This window comes from Pan troglodytes, chromosome 1, assembly GCF_028858775.2.
Source record: "Pan troglodytes isolate AG18354 chromosome 1, NHGRI_mPanTro3-v2.0_pri, whole genome shotgun sequence".
Classification (NCBI taxonomy): domain Eukaryota; kingdom Metazoa; phylum Chordata; class Mammalia; order Primates; family Hominidae; genus Pan; species Pan troglodytes.
In genome coordinates, this window is record NC_072398.2 from 14,897,578 (window position 1) to 14,914,095 (window position 16,518).

The 16,518-nt window shown below is 44.5% G+C and overlaps 1 protein-coding gene and 1 long non-coding RNA gene across 4 annotated transcripts in view; one reads left to right on the plus strand and one right to left on the minus strand.

Moving 5' to 3' along the window:
- Positions 1-16,518, minus strand: part of SLC35F3 (solute carrier family 35 member F3) — a 424,298-nt gene that overhangs the window by 41,320 nt on the left and 366,460 nt on the right. The window lies entirely within an intron of this gene.
- LOC107970640 (uncharacterized) lies at positions 10,360-14,834 on the plus strand. Of its 2 annotated transcripts, XR_008537583.2 has the most exons (3): positions 10,360-11,211; positions 11,983-13,564; positions 14,594-14,834. It is a non-coding gene; the product is annotated as an uncharacterized LOC107970640 (long non-coding RNA). The 2 variants fall into 2 exon arrangements; XR_001713334.3 differs by having other exon boundaries at positions 11,983-14,834.

Genomic DNA, 16,518 nt, shown 5'->3' on the forward strand with positions numbered 1-16,518 from the left:
GTTGCACAATTGTTTATTCTTAGTTACTTGTGGATGGAGAAAATGACAGTAATGATCACAAAATACCTGTCTTTTGTGTTTAAAGAATACTTGTTGGGTAAAGCGTAAGAAGGAAAGGTAGTTAAAAAATCAATCCTACAAAATCAAAATTTGGCTTATGCTCATGTGCACGTTGGCTTGGACCAGCCTGATGGGAGTTGACCATGGAATTGGTCATCCCTCAGGAAGTGTGTTTCGGGGCCCTGCACGGGATGAAGAGGTGCATTCCCTCATTGTCCCCAAATGGAGATGGAGGTGGGACATTTTCTCCAATCCCATGGCCCTGATGCTACTCATGTGCTCACTCAAAGACTAACATCCAAGGCTGTTTCTGGGTGGCAGGAAGCATTTTTCTTTATTTCTTTTAAGAAAGAACAGCACCTTGTGGTTTGGCGTAATCTTCAAGAAGTAATCTAGTTCTCCAGGTTCTCTTTCTATTCTTGTTTGTACAGAGCTTCAGAAGGGGAGACTTCACAATCACCTTTAATCACCCATTCCCCAGGGATCATTGTCACAACTATTGGTTTATGCACTAAAACAGCCTGTCAGAAAGGATGGTGGCCTGGCACACTGCAGCCGTTAACACAATGTGCGTACAAGAACAACCCATGCCAATGCCAGGCCCAGAGAGGAGGAGTTCGGATTTGGGTCAGGAGCTAAATGGGGGTCCTTAGAGAAGCGAGGGGAGCTTTTGAATGGGGAGTGCAAAGAGAACATCAAAAAGAACTGGGTGAGAGCAGCTCACACTTGCATGGAACCAGTTTTCTTTTGGCGGTGCTCTGCCATCTTTCATTCTCCCCCAGCTGGTTGAGAGAGACACACCTGGTCGCTGGGGCATCTCCCACATGGGTAAGGCCCTCCCCAGCAAGGCTAAGTAAAAGTTCAGCTGGGTTCCAGGATAGGCAGCCTGGTTAGACAGCAAGGGAAGGCCCTGCTCTGGACTATGAGTGGGGCTGTCCTCTGAGGTCAGACCCAGGCCAAGGGCAGGGGTGGGAGAAGACCACCAATTTCAGGGTCCAGCCCCATCTGTATCATGTACTAAGGACATAGGAGGGGCCTAGAGGCTCACACGGCTCACACACACCATTAGCAGGCTTGTAGATCAGATAAGCACTGGAGACTCTAGTCCTGGCTGGCAATAGAGACTGAGTATCAGCCTGGTGGGTCCGCTGCACTTATTTATTCCTCCAAACTGAGCACAGCAGTAGCTGTCTAGCAAAGGATTATGGCTATTTCTTTCCTGCAGAGAGTGACTAACAGGCGCTGTGTGCATCTGGGCACAATGATGCCGGAGGGTGTTGAGAGAGGCCTTTGTTCCATCTGGCAGCTCACTCCACAGGGCTGTGAGACAGGATCCCACTTCGCAAGACGTACCAGGGGACATGCGTGCTTTGGGAAAAAACAGAGCTTAAGCCGAGCCTCAGCCTCACAGCCATGGCGTGCTCCTTGCTCCCTGGCCAGGGCTGCAGCTCTGACAGTGATTTGACATGATGAAGAACAGATGAGCGCGTGGTTGGTTGGGTCTTCACAATGTACTCTACCCCCGAGACAAAGTAAACAGAAGTCTTCACATAAGCTCGATACGGTTGATTCACAGGATCTGGCAGCACAGGGCATCTCTTTCCAAGTGAAAGGTGGAGCCATTTGAAGGTCACCTTGGAGGTGTGGGTTAGTCACCATTTATTATGGACCCCTTTCCAGTTCAAGAACAAAACTGAGCTGCCTACTTTGTTTGCATAGATTTATCCCATGATGTATGTCTCAGGATTCTATTTTAAACTACCAGCTATTTTGTTGTTGTTGTTCTGAGATGTTTTGAAAAGTCTGTTTTAACATCTTCTTACATCACTGTTTCCAATGAAAAAGTGCTCATAATGGATGGAGACTGACTTTGATCCACTCTGCTCTGCCAAATGGGTACAAAGAGCAAACAAGGGCTGCAAACTTGTATGTCTGGGTCTGCCTGGGCTGCCATAAGGAGGCACCACAGACTGGGGGCTTAACACATTCTTATTTGTTCACGATTTGGAAGCTAGAAGTCTGAGACCAAGGTGTTGGCAGTGCTGTTTCTTCTGGGTTTCTCTCCTTTGCTTGTAGATGGCCATCTCCTCACTGTGTCTTCCTACCATCACCCTTCTGTGTCTTCATCTCCTCTTCTTATAGGCACACCTGTCAGACTGGATCAGAGCCCAAGGACCTCACTTTTACCTAATTACTTCTGTAAAGACCTATCTCCAAATGCAGTTACATTCTGAAGTACTGGGGGTTAGGGCTTCAGCATATGAATTTGAGTGTGGTGGGGGGACACAATTTAGCCCATAACACTCACATAAGAACACAGTAGGCTGGGAAGGCATGCCCTTGGCTGACTCCCACCTTTAGGAAGGCATGCAGCATGGAACCCAAGCTGCTGTGCAGGATCCGCAGCCCTTCATATGGGAGCCCCAGCTGGTGCACACAGAACTTCAGCATTCTGGTTGGGATGAGGGCAGAGTAGTGAGTAAGCCAGGTAGGATCTGGAGTCCTACTTGGGTTCAAATTCTGCCTGTGACAAATGACAAGTTGTTCAACCTCTCTGAGCCTCAGTTTCCCCATTTTCAAAAGGAACACAGTCATTATACTTACCTGTCAGGATGACTGTGCGGTGGAAGTGAGATAGAGTACGCACATGTGCTTAGCACCACACCAGCACGTGGTGCGGGCTGAGAAATGTGGCTCTTCATAATGACATGTAAAGACTGTCTTGACCTTGGGAGAATCATCCCAGGCTGTGAAAGGGCCTCGTCACCATGCTTCCTGTCTTTAATTCAGCTTTACTCAGCCATTTTCTTGTTCTACCCACACTCCATTCTGAAGGCTGTCAAGCTCAATTAATATTGTGCTGAGACTTCCTGGTCACTTGGGTTATTCTTCTCTCCATTGGCTTCCAATAAACAGAAAACCGGTTTCAGCTACAGAGTGAATATATCTAATGATGATTCTCAGTAGAAAGGTTTAAACAGCCATTAGTTACTCTTACTCTAATTATAGCCCCTTCTCTGTATCACCAATGTGCTTAGGCATCTGAGAGCAGATGGTCAGCAAGAATAAGGAGAAGATAAAGTTTAGGAGGAAGCCTATTTGTTGCCTAAAATGATTTGGTAGGCCCCCTCGTTTTGGGGGAAGCCATGGGCTGAGAAGGAAGCAGGAATGTTCTTTAATGTGCAATGGATTGAAGCCAATGAGGAATCCTTGCCATTGAAATGTTAGTTAATATGTTCTATATGGGAAGGGAAGGCAAATGTTCTGTTAGGGTAGGGCTCTGTGTGGCTCTTGTGTGAGGATCAAAGGCCACAGAAGAGACCTCTCTAGGTAGTTGAACCATGAGTCACTTAATGAGCCAGGTTCCAACTTATGTAGCCATTGCCAAGTGTGATCATTTGTTACCTGAATTGAGTTATCCTATCTGATATGCTGCCAGTCTAGGAAAGTCCAACTAATGTGCCTGTGAAAGAAAAACACATCCCTAATTTGATGGGATGGAGAAAACATAATGAATGGAGCAAAGCCAAGGTCTGAGAAAAGAACCTTAAATGGGACCAATTCACAAATTAGCAGTTTTAGTTTTTATTCTCCACTGTGAGGCAGGCTTTGACCATAATCATTTTTTCTATTCTAGACCCACCCTGTAAGCAGCCGACCCAGGCCCACTCCACAGGCAGCCTGGTATTTCCCAGACATTTTGCCCATGTTCACTTGGGTGCTGGGCTCCTAGCCCTGCACGATTTCAGTGAGGTTCTCCACTTCCCACCATCTGTGAAGGTCTGTTTGAACACCATGCCGATGTTCTTCTCTGACTTACTGACACACTCAGCTCCTGGCTCTCTGTCCCTCACTCTCTGGGCCCTCAGACTAGCAGGGAATCAAAAATTGTAAGCCTCATGTTCGTCTCCCCTCTGTCTTCCGATTTCTGTTTTAAAACCCACCTAAAAAGCTGTTATGGACTAAATTTGTCTGCCCCCTGTGAAAGGGCAATAAATCTTGGGGCCCCAAAATCACTAACCTAAAGGGAAAAGTCAAGCTGGGAACTGCTTAGGGCAAACCTGCCTCCTATTCTATTCAGTCACCCCTTGCTCCCTGAGATAGATGCATATCTGATTGCCCCTTTTGGAGAGGCTCATCAGAAACTCAAAAGAATGTAACCATTTGTCTCTTATCTTCCTATGACCTGGAAGTCCCCTCCCCACTTACAGTTGTCCTGCCTTTGCTTGGAGCCATCCCACCTTTCCAGACTAAACCAATGTTCATCTTACATATATTGATTGATGTCTCATGTTTCTCTAAAATGCATAAAACCAAGCTGTGCTCGGACCACCTTGGGCACATGTCATCAGGACCTCGTGAGGCTGTCAGGAGTGCGCATCCTTCACTTTGGCAAAATAAACTTCCTAAATTGACTGATACCTGTCTCAGATATTCAGGGTTCATACCGCCAAAATTCATATGTTGAATCCTAACCCCCAGTGTGATGGTATCAGAGACGGCACCTTTGGAAGGTGATGAGGTCATGGCGTTGGGGCCCTCACAGTGGGATTAATGGCCTTGTAAGAGAGACAAAAGAGAGCTTGCTCTCTCTCTCTGCCTCGTAAGGGTACAAGAAGACGACAGCTCTCTGCAAACCAGGAAATAGGTCCTCATCAGACACTGGATCTGCTAGCACCTTGATCTTGAACTTCCCAGCCTCCAGAACTGTGAGAAGTACATATTTGTTGTCAAAGCCACCCAGTCTATGGTCATTTGTTACAGCAACCTGAAAGGACTAAGAGGCCAATCAAGTCCCATAAAAAGTTATCTTAGGAGAAAGAAATGCGAATGACAACTCAGCTTTAGTTTTTTCTTTTTTTTTTTCGTTTTTTTTTTCTTTTGAAACAGAGTCTCGCTCTGTTGCCCAGGCTGGAGTGCAGTGGTGCAATCTTGGCTTACTGCGATCTCTGCCTCCCAGGTTCAAGCAATTCTTGTGCTTCAGCCTCCTGAGTAGCTGGGACTACAGGCCCGTGCCATTGCACCAGTCTAATTTTTGTATTTTTGGTAGCAATGGGGTTTCACTATGTTGGCCTGGCTGGTCTCAAAATCCTGACCTCAAGTGGTCACCAGCCTTGGCCTCTCAAAGTGCGGGGATTACAGGCATGAGCCACCGCACCCGGCCCTTTTATTTTTTTTCGAGATGGGGTCTTGCTTTATTGCCCAGACTGGAGTGTGGTGGTGTGATCGTGGCTCACTGCAGCCTCCAACCCCCAGGCTCAGGCAATCCTCCCACCTTAGCCTCCTGAGCAGGTGGGATCACAGGCGCATGCCTCTATGCCTGGCTAATTTTGTATTTTTTGTAGAGATGCGGTTTCACCATGTTGCCCAGGCTGGTTGTATACTCCTTGGCTTAAGCCATCTTCCCTCCTCAGCTTCCCAAACAACTGAGATTACAGGCGTGAGCCACCGCGCCCAGCTGTTTTAGCCTTTCTTTTTCCCAAGTGATGCCGCACATCCTCCTTTTAGAGTTAATAACTTCTTTGTCAGCCATTTCCTCTCTCATTTCGCAGTGTCGTTTGCCTTCCAGAAAACAAATATAAAACCATCAGTCTTGTTTGTCCTAATTTCTATCCACAGTGTATTGCTGCATCCTTGCAGGCATACCATTTCTACTTGGTTATGATGAGAGAACAATAGGAATCTGTACTGAAGTTGATAGACAGGGTGGGAGGAAACAGTGGCACCCTTTGCTGTGTATTTTCTTTAGTAAAGTTCAGTTAGCATTTCATAAGACTTTGGGCTAGAACACAAACCCACTTCCAATGCCAATAATTTAGAAGAGTACTAAAGGGCCAGAAATGTAGAAAACGTTTTTCTACCTATGCAGCACTGATGTAAAGATGCCTTTGAGTCGTGCTGAGATGGCCAGTGTGTCTGGGTAAAGGGATTCCCCTTTGGGCTAGAGATTCTGGCTATAGCACACGGCTGTTTGGTGAGCTGCCTCTCTTCCAAAGCTTCCTAGCCAGAAAACAATGACATCTGACAAGTGCGGTCCAGCAGCCTCCAAACCACGCCATACTGTCTCTCCCTCACTCATTTCACTGCCTGCTGGCCTCTCCCCATGACCTTCATCCACAGGGACAGGGAGGACACTCCCCCTCAACCCCCAACCTACCACCGGCCACACAGAGCCCTGGTAGCTGGATTTAGTTTCTCTCATTGGACTGTGGATGATGGTTTTGTGAAGAGCCAAGGGCTGGGATGACATTAGAAAAGGGCACCATCATCCCTGTGAGAATGGCTCTGGTCTTTCCCCTTTCCTCTTAAACAATTGAGAAACTGCTATTGTAAGTTATGAGTATTCAGAGAAAGCCCAGCATTGAGGGGAAGAGGAACACCCCCAAACTCCCCCTGGGTGCCCACATCAGCCCCTCTTGCCCTTCACCTGCTTCACTGTTGATGCCAGTGGCAAGAGGCCAGATGCTGGGCACCAAATGTTATTTATAGCAAGGCCCTAGCTGGATTCCATTAACATCCAAATAAGAGTCTTCCTCATTTTTCATTTAATAAAATCGCTATTTTTCTGCATGACACTTTATTTTTTCTTTGGCACCTGCCAGGCCTGCAAGCCATTTATAAAGCAGAAATACAGGCATAGAACGTGACCTGCCTGGAGAATAAGTCTGCTTGAATGAGAGTTGTCGCAATAGAGAGGTGTGTTCTGTTTGTTCTTCTGTGCATAATCCTCCTTGTTAATTACCAGTTATGTCTTCTGTCTCACGCACTGGGCCAGGTCCTGGTGATAGATATGGATCAACAGGACACAGCTCCCATCTTCATGAAGCTTTCTACTGAGTTAGTTAGAATCCATGTACAATAAGCTGTAATGTTAGCTAGAATGTGTACTCTGCCTTATACATAGTAGAGGGATACTGGGAGGGTCTCCCACACTGAGCTGCCCAGCACTGCCTCTGCTACACGACCTTGCGTGACCTCCTCTAGCTTCTCTCTGTTCTGAACATGCACAGATTCTGGTGAATGAGTCTCACTGTGGATGAGAAAAGACAGGCATTCAGAGCTTATCTCAGGTCCATAGCCGCATCATGTTGGAGGACCGGAAATATACTAGATTTCAGCATTTCTGAAATTGAAGAGGCTTAATTTAGCATTTCTCTTTACAGACTGGCTATAATGAGAATTTGTCCTGATTTCTGTTGCATTAAAATATCCTACTTAATTAACTGTAAAAAGGGGTGATAAAATGCTGAGTTGATGACCATTACTAGGTCTCATAGCAACTACCCACCCTCTCCCAATGTTGCCTCATATATGATGAAGAGTGTGGGCTCTGGGCTTGGACCACCTGAGCCCATCTTCTGACTCTTTCATTTCATAGCTGTGTTGTGTTGCGCAAAGGATGAAAGCTGCTGGTGCCTCAGTCTTATATGGAAATGAAGAAAATGAAGGTACCTACTCTACTGAGTTCTTATTCGGTTTACATTATTTAATATGTGCACAGTGCTTAGAATAGTACCTGGCACATATTAATACTAAACAAATGTTAGCTAGCAGCAGCAGCAGCATCTTCTGTGCTATATATATATATATATATATGTATATATATATATATATTTTTTTTTCAATACTTACCAATGATGTTTCATTTATCAGAGTTGACCTGATCGGAGAACATACTGCAGGAAAACTATCTGAGGTCAGGACCTGAGTGATGTGTGTGTGTTTCAGGATATGTGTTGTATGTGTATGTTTGTGTGTGTATGTGTGTGTCTGTCTGTCTATCTACCTACCTACCTACCTACAAGCCAACCCACCCACCTATCTATCTCAGCTGATGTAGGAGTTTTGAGCATCCCTCTGTCTCTGCAATATTGAGAAAAGAATCTGTGTTCTCTTAACTAGGGGTGACATAAAATAAGGAATTCAGGGGAATGAAATTGATATCTTAATGAATGAGATATAGGCTGAGTATTCCTTATCCAAAATGCTTGGGACCAGAAGTATTTTGAATTTCTAATTTTTTTTTTTTTTTTGGATTTTGGGATGTTTGCATATCCACAATGATATTATCTCAGGGGACGGAACCCAAGTCTAAACAAGAAAACCATTTACGTTTCTGATACACTTTGTACACATAGCCTGAGGGTAATTTTCTACAATATTTTAAAGAATTTTGTGCTTGTAACAAAGCTTTGACTACATTTTGACTGTGACGCATCAAATGAGGTCCGGTGTGAAATTTTCCACTTGGGTCTTGTCGGTGCTCAGAAACCTTCAGATTTGAAGCATTTCAGATTTTGGATTTTCCGATGAGGGAGGCTTTCAGAAGGGTTGCTGCAATATATGTCACAAGGTGGTGAGGGTCTGGAATAGAATAGGAGTGGGTGGGAATGTGGTATATGAAGAAAGAAGTAGGGCATTGATGGAGAACTCATTCTTTTTCATTTAATGCAAATAAAATCCCTCTCTAGTATTCTGCATGGCATTTTTTGTTCTTTGGCATCCTCCAAGCCTGCATGCCACTTTTAAGACAGAAATAGAGTCCTTGAAATGCAGAATTCTGTCTGCTTTTGCATACAACATTGAAGATTAATGTTTGTGAGGACTAGATAGACAAGGACTAGGGGCAAAGTCACCAGCCAGGGTGTTCTTCCTCAGCAGTTGGAATCTGCACCATCACAATCGCCTTGGCTTGGATGGCTTTTCCAAGTCTGGTTAGGAGATGAGCAGAGAAGTGCATTATCCTACTGTCAGCAGGGAGCCCTGGCGCCTCGTGCCCTGGCCTTGGTGTGCTCACTCACAGACATTCCTCTTTCCTGAAGTTACTATCCAGGGATCCCACTTCACAATTGATTATGTGCTGTTTTCTGTGAAATTTCTCGAGTTTCTTTGTAATGTTGTGCATGTCTCTTTGTAGCTGTTTTCCTAAATGGATGATCCTATCCCTGGAAATACCAGACCATGTCTTATACCATTTGGTATCTTCTCCCATCCTTCCTAATGCCTGTACCAGTGTCTCTATGTGTTACAGCACTGAGAAGGCAACGAACAATCCACAAAAACCAGGCTGATGAATTAAAAATCTCTGGTGACGCTGAATACACAGACTGTGCAGCGTGTTGGTGAAATGGAGAAGAAGTTGAAGACCTCACAAAACGGTCTTTTAATTAAGATTTTTGTATTTGTTCTCCAGCTGCCTGGAAATTCCAATAAGACAGTTTTAATTAGAACCAACGTTCACATTTCCCCCTGAGAACTATCAACATTTCGCTAACCCCAATTTTTAAGAATCAAGCTATGGAGACCATAGATAACTGACTTTGTATCTGTTTTTCCTTTTAAAAGTGGAGTTCAATGCCTGTGATGGTTTTTTTTTTAAACCAAAACACTATCCTAGCATGTGGCCTATTTTGTACACAAATGCTACCATGTGCAGCATGTAATGAGTACGAGGTCCACAGTCACTTGTGCTGGTCAGTCTTACCTTTTGCTTCATCTGGATGCCTCCGGGAGCTGGATTGTGGCACCCTTAAGCAGGGGGACTTCCCAGACTGTGTGTATTCCTCCCAAGCCCTCAAGTATCCTAAAAATCATTTCATGAATCCTCCATCAAGTCCCCATTTCTCCATTCAGATGCCCCCCATTCCTTCCCTGTTCCAGACCCTCAACACCTTGTGCATGATGAATTGTAGCAATCCTTCTGAAGGCCTCCCAGCCATCCAGCCCTCACCTGACCTCTTGTGAAGTCTTGCATCATTTAGAATCTGTATCACGTAATTTATAACTCAAATTTTCACGATCCTGAAAGATGGAGTATTATTTTGTGATAGCAGGATGTGCTTCTGGCCTTCCTGCTGCCTCTTGAAAAATGCTCAGCACAAACCTAAGTTCTTGGCTACTCCAGATAGGGGGGGCAGGACAGACTGCTGGAATTGCAGGGAGGCTCGTGGGAGGGGGGTTGCCTGGGCTTGCGTTCCCTGCATCCCCTGTACCACTCACACCGGTGTGGGCCCTTCTGGGCAGTCATCAATAAAGAAAGTCAAAGAAAGCCATCGCCAAGCTTCTGAAGACTTATAGGCAACAGCCTGTATAAGGGATAGTAAAAATAAGTAGACACAGCTGGCAGTCAGACGTCTGGGTTTGGAAATAATGATTCAAATCGATGCATTGAAGGTAGGAGTGCCAACTCCAGAGAACCAGGCAGGGACAGCTGGAGTGAGCCCATGCTGGCAATTCCCTGAATGCAGCAGGTGTCAGATGATGACATAATGCACACATGATTCAATAATGGATTAGGGAATACAAGGAAAAGGTGACAGAAAAGCAAGAGAGGGATCCGAGGAGTGCCGACCAGAGAGGCAGTTCATGTAGCCTCATTAGTAAAGCCCCCAGGGGCTGTGACTGTCCTGCGCGGGCTTCCAAGTCCACCTGAGAGTTCTGATGCTGTGCTGACCCCATGGCACATCAGGGGCAGCGAGCCTGCTGTCCACACTGGCTGGGAGAAGCAGCAGCCAGGCAAGAGAACAACAAACAGGGTCAGGCAGCCACCCACCAAGAGGACATGTGGAACCAGGCAGCACGCCATTTGGAAAGCAAGTCTATATGGGAGTGGTCATTATCATGGAAAGGAAAAAGAATGGGAAAACACGAGATTTAAGAAGGACCCAATGCTGTTCTAGAAGCATCTTCAGAAAGAGCAATAAAGCTTCTTTGAGGAAGTCACAGGACACAGACTCTCCAGGGTGGAAGGGATCTTGAAGAGCACAGAGGCCAAGTCCTCATCCATCTCTCGACTTCCTTCATGACTCATCTGAAGGCGGCTGGATTGGTCTATGTCTGTACCCTACCCTCACCCCACAGTCCCAGTCCACCCTATCTCAGAACAATTTCAAATGCAGGGGAGGATCAGAGATGAAGATGTTACTCCAACAGTATACATGCAAAGATGTTCTGGAAGTGCTACTTCTTAACTTGTCTGGTCTTATAGTCTGTGGTTGAAGTGAGTTTCTCCACTTCTAGAACGCTTTAGGTCTTGTTTCCTGTCCTCTTTGAAAAGTTTTATTAATACTTATGTGCTGCCCTTCTATTACTCCTACTTTCCACACCCTGGAAAGTATACACGGTTCTAGAATATTCCATTAGGAGGGCCAGGTAAGGATTCTTAAATATGAATGGATTTTATCACTCTCTGCCTGTTGTCTTCACACATTTGTTTCTTTCTTTTTTTTGAGACAGAGTCTCGCTCTGTTGCCCAGGCTGGAGTGCAATGGCATGATCTTGGCTCACTACAGCCTCTGCATCCTGAGCGCAAACGATCCTCCTGCCTCAGCCTATCAAGTAGCTGGCACTACAGGCATGCTCCACCATGCCTGGCTAATTTTTGTATTTTTTTGTAGAGACGGGGTTTTGCCATGTTGTCCAGGCTGGTCTTGAACTCCTGGACTCAAGCGATCCACCCACCTTCTCCTCCCAAAGTGCTGGGATTACAGACCTGAGCCACTGCATCTGGCCTTGTTCTCTTCACACATTTCTTAAATGGAGCTCAATCCCTGCACTCATTAATTGAAGGTCAAGGAATTATCATTATTCACTGGGATCATGGTACCAGATTGATTTACTAGCAATATTTTAGTTTTTCTTTGTGTACAAAGTCTATTCATGATATGATAAAACCTGAGACACAAATCTCAGTGAATGAAGTTTTTGCTTTCGGCAAATGTATTATTATTAAATAACATCAATGCATAATAAATAACATTTTAAAATTTATAGCACCTTTTACATTTTCCCTGATGGGTCTCAAGGGACCTCACAAACACCTGTTCAATCAAAGATAACAGAAAGAGCATTATTTCTCTTTCGCAAAAGGAAAAAACTCTGAACCAGAGAAGGTGAGACATTTACTAATAATTCTGTTTTCAGTTTCTGCATTACTAGTTTCCACAAGAGTTCAGCAACAAGATTTCAAGGACTTTTCTTTTTAACGATCTGAAAATAATGAAGAATGACTCATCATACTATAGGTGCCCTGTATATGCTTCAAAATAAGTGTGTTTTTTGCTCAGTTCTTGTGCCTTCTCGGACCCTCATGACAACAATAGGAATAAACCTACGTAGAAAGTCTATCTCAGTAGTAATGATTGGGGCAACCGAATGGACTCGACTGACTCATATTTCCCACACATCTTTAAATTTATAGCTGGCCTCTGACTATTTTAGAAAGCCTATGATTTGAACTTCATCCAAGTTTTAACAGCAATAAAATTCCACAGGAAATGGGTTCTTTAGAATCCAAGAAATGCACACTTAGGGTATTGCCTACAATCAAATTATTCTGCTGTTGGAGTTGTGTTGCTGGAGAGAAGACGATCCCTTCTTCCCAGAAGAGGCCATGTTTTCCCATATCACAACATGCATAGAATTGGCACTGGTCAACACTAAACCTTCTACAAGCATGATGAGGACAACTTCTGAGCAGCATCATCAAGCTTGCCTCTCCTGGGCCACTACAACACCTGCCTCCCACCTTGACAAGCCCTGCGTCAGGCAGGCATCATCCCAATTTGGCCTTGCAAGTTGTTACACGAACATCCTTCAAGAGTGACGCCTGAAACAATCAGTTGCCTTTTTGTCTCGCAAAAAGCCTTTGCTCTCCTCTCAGCTTAGAATGTCCATCCATCACAGTTAGCAGGGCTGGGCCAGCACGGACCTCCAGAATGTGCGATGAGCTTTGTAGGCAATTACCACTTTCTCCAAGGGCTCTGTAGGATGAGGGTGAAGTGAATGTCATTGGAACGGTAGCATTGTGGTCTAAAAGCTGCATTCTGCCACAGATCAACACGATGAAATGCTTAATTTAGCCTACAATTATTTATCTGTATCACCGGCCATGCCTCAACCACATACTCCTCAATATGTAAACAACAATAGATTTATCTGTTTTATTTCTGAGAAGATAAGATAACCTGAGAATTGCTTTATAGAATTTGTAGAATGGACCCTCTCCTTGAGGCTGGTGGCTTCCCTTTCTGAAGCCAGGATGATTTTATGACTCACTGGCAGAAGCAAAATGACTCTGAGATGCTTTCTTGGTGTGGGAGGAATTGAGGCAGGGGGCAGGTGCCAAAAATTTTGCATAACCAAAATGAACGAAAACAAAATCCACATGTAGGAATGAAGGTATTAATCAGGAGGTATTAGTCTTCATGTATTAGTGAGAATTTTTAATCCTTGTAACTCAGTTTGTCCTAGAAGAGCAAGTGGACAATGGGCATGGGTTTGTGGGCTTTAATGAAGATGTGAAGGTTAGTGTTTTGGTCCATTTAGTGTTGCTATAAAGGAATACCTGAGGCTGGGGAATTTATAAAGAAAAGAGGTTTGTTTAGCTCATGGTTTGCAGGCTGTACAAGAAGCATGACACCAGCACCTGCTTCTGGCGAGGCCTCCGGGAGCTTCCACTCATGGCAGAAGCGGAAGGGGAGCCAGTGTGTGCAGAGATCACGTGGTGAGAGGGGAAGCAAGAGAGGAGGTTGGGGTGCCAGCCATTTTTTAAAAAACCAGCTCTTATGAGAACTAATAGGGTGAGAACACACACATCCCAAATCCAGGGGTTCTATTCATGGGAACTAACAGGGTGACAACTCACACAACCCAGAATCTATTCATGCCCCCATGAGCCAAACATCTCCCATTAGGCCCCGCATCGAATAATGGGGATTGAATTTCAACATGAGATTTAGAGGGGACAAACATCCAAACTACGGCACTTAGAAATATAGCATGCTCTGCAACTCACCAAGGGGTGCCAGTTTTGGGAATGTAAAGGGAGGGCAGCATGCATGCCTGAGTGGGTGGGTGGGGTCTGGGACACACTGGGCTGCAGGAAGGATGGACAGTGACCAAAATAGGTACTTTTGTCAACTTAGCATAAATTAGCCCTGCATTTGATCCTGGGCATCCCTGGAAGATGTACCACCTGGTTGATCTATTCTGTTCTATTCTGGTTACTTCCCACCTTGCCTGTATAGGAGGCCCTTTAGACACCATCTCTCAGTAATCATGGTTTGATAATCTCACCAGCTGTGGGAAGGGTGAGGCCCCTTTTTTGCTTCTGTTAACAGTTCAATACCAGGAAATGGTCCTCCTCCAATTAAAATTTTCTTTAAAATATTAAATGAAATATTCTTTAACATATTAAACTAAATATTGGATGTGTAAAAATATTTACACTACATGAAAGGTGAAATAACAGTATGCTCAACAATAAGCTTAAAAACTAGAACATTTTCAGTAACTTTGAAGACCCCATGAGTCCTTCCTTTTCCCCAATAGACTACTATTATCGTGGGCTTATATTCCTTTTACGTTTTTTATAGTATTTATAATAGGTATGTACTATATATGTGTCTGTGTGTGTATGTGTGTGTAATCAACATATAGTTTAGGTCTGCAGGCCTCAAACATCACATCAGTGGAATCACACTGTATTAATCTGTGATTTGCTTTAGTTTTTTTGTCTAACACTATGTTGCAGAGAGTCCTCCATGGAGAAGTCTACTGCCGAGGTCCACTGATTTTCACTGCCATATGATATTCCATCGTGTGGCACGTGGAACAATCAGGATCATATTTCAACAGGAGATCCCCACGTTGATGTCTCAGTCTGGGGTAGACATGGTAGGGCTGGTAGGAAGTGGTCTAATTACTTCCATTCCTCTGTTGGAACATTTGGGTTGCTTTTGGGTGTTTTGTTATTAAAAACACTGCTGCTGCTATCATTCTTTTTTGTACAGTTTCTTTGGATTCCAATCCATAAAAGCCTAGGATGTTAGGTCATAAGTATATAACCATGTGCTTCATATGGACATTTTGGTCAATGATGGATTGCATATATACCAGTGGTTTCATAAGATGTTAATACCATATTTTACTGGACCTTTTCTATGTTTAGATATGTCTAGATATAAAAATACTTACCATTGTGTTACAGTTGTCTACAGTATTCAGTACTGTGACACGCTGCATAGGTTTGCAGCCTAGGAACAATTAGGCTATCCCATTATAGCCTAGGTGTGCAGCAGGCTATACCGTCGAGGCTTGTGTAAGTATACTATATGATGTTCACACAACAACGAAATCCCTAAGGATACATTTCTCAGAATGTATCCCCAATGTTACATGATGGAAGACTGTATGGATATGATGTAAACGTGTTTTCAAAAGGAATAGTAAATATTTATCCTTCTACTGACAATGAATGTAGGTTCAGAAGTTGCACACCCTCACCTCGCCTGATACTGTCTGCTTTGTTAGTTCTGCCATTCTGGTGGGCACAAAAGGCACAAACTGTTAGTTTTAGTTGGAGTTCCAAGACTACTAAATAAGTGGAGCATTTTTTTTTTCATGTTTGTTGGCCATTTGTGTCTTTTCTACATGCAGGTCAAAATCTTTTGCCCATTTTCTACTGTATTTTTTTATAATATGCAGAACTTTAAAAAATATTTATTTAAGTTGTTTGAGAAACGGAGTGCTCATTCTACACCAGGCACTACTCTAGGTTGTGGGATACAGCAGTGAATAAAACAAAGTCCCTCTCCTCATGTATCCTAGTACAGAGAGCAAACAAACACATATAGAGTAAATAGTGTGTCAACGCTCCTATGCCTTGTAGAGAAAAACAGAGCTGGGTGGGAGAGAGGGAGTGGGATTGCTGAGCTGTAGGGTCAGGAAAAGCCTGAAGGGGTGATATTTGAGCAAAGGCCTGAACAGAGTAAGAGGGTGAGGCCTGCAGACGTCATGGGAAGAGCCATGGAGGAAGAGCAAACACAAAGGGCAGGGGACCTGAGGAAAGGCTGGAGTGTGGGTGGAGCCTGGGACAGAGACCCAGCTGAGAAGGGAGGAGAAGGATCAGGGCCTCCATCATGTGGGGTACATAGACTCTGGCTTTCATTTTGAGTGATGTGGTGGGGGCACTACAGGGGTTTGAGTAGGGGAGTGACAGGAGGCTTCTGTACCAAGGACTGTTCTGTGTTGAGAACAGACTGCAGGGAGGTAAGGAAAGAAGAATGGAGAACGCTTGGGAGGCTAACCTTGTGATACAAGGGAGAGAATGATGTCTTCGTCTTGGGGGGACATGGTGGGGCTGGTGAGAAGTGGTCAGTTTCTACGTATGTTCTGGAAGTACAGTCAAAAGGGGTCCCTGCTGGCTTGGCTAGGGGCATGAGGGAAAGACAGGCCTCAGAAATAATGCTGAGGCTGGATGCAGTGGCTCACACCTATAATCCCAGCATTCAGGGAGGGTGAGGCGGGAGGATCGCTTGAGTCCAGGAGTTGAGGCCAGCCTGTGTAACATAGCAAGACCCTATCTCTACCAAAAAAAAAAAAAAAAAAAGAAAAGAAAAAGAAAAAGAAAAAAAGAAGAAATAATGCTGAGATTTTTGGCCTGTGCAACTGCAAGAA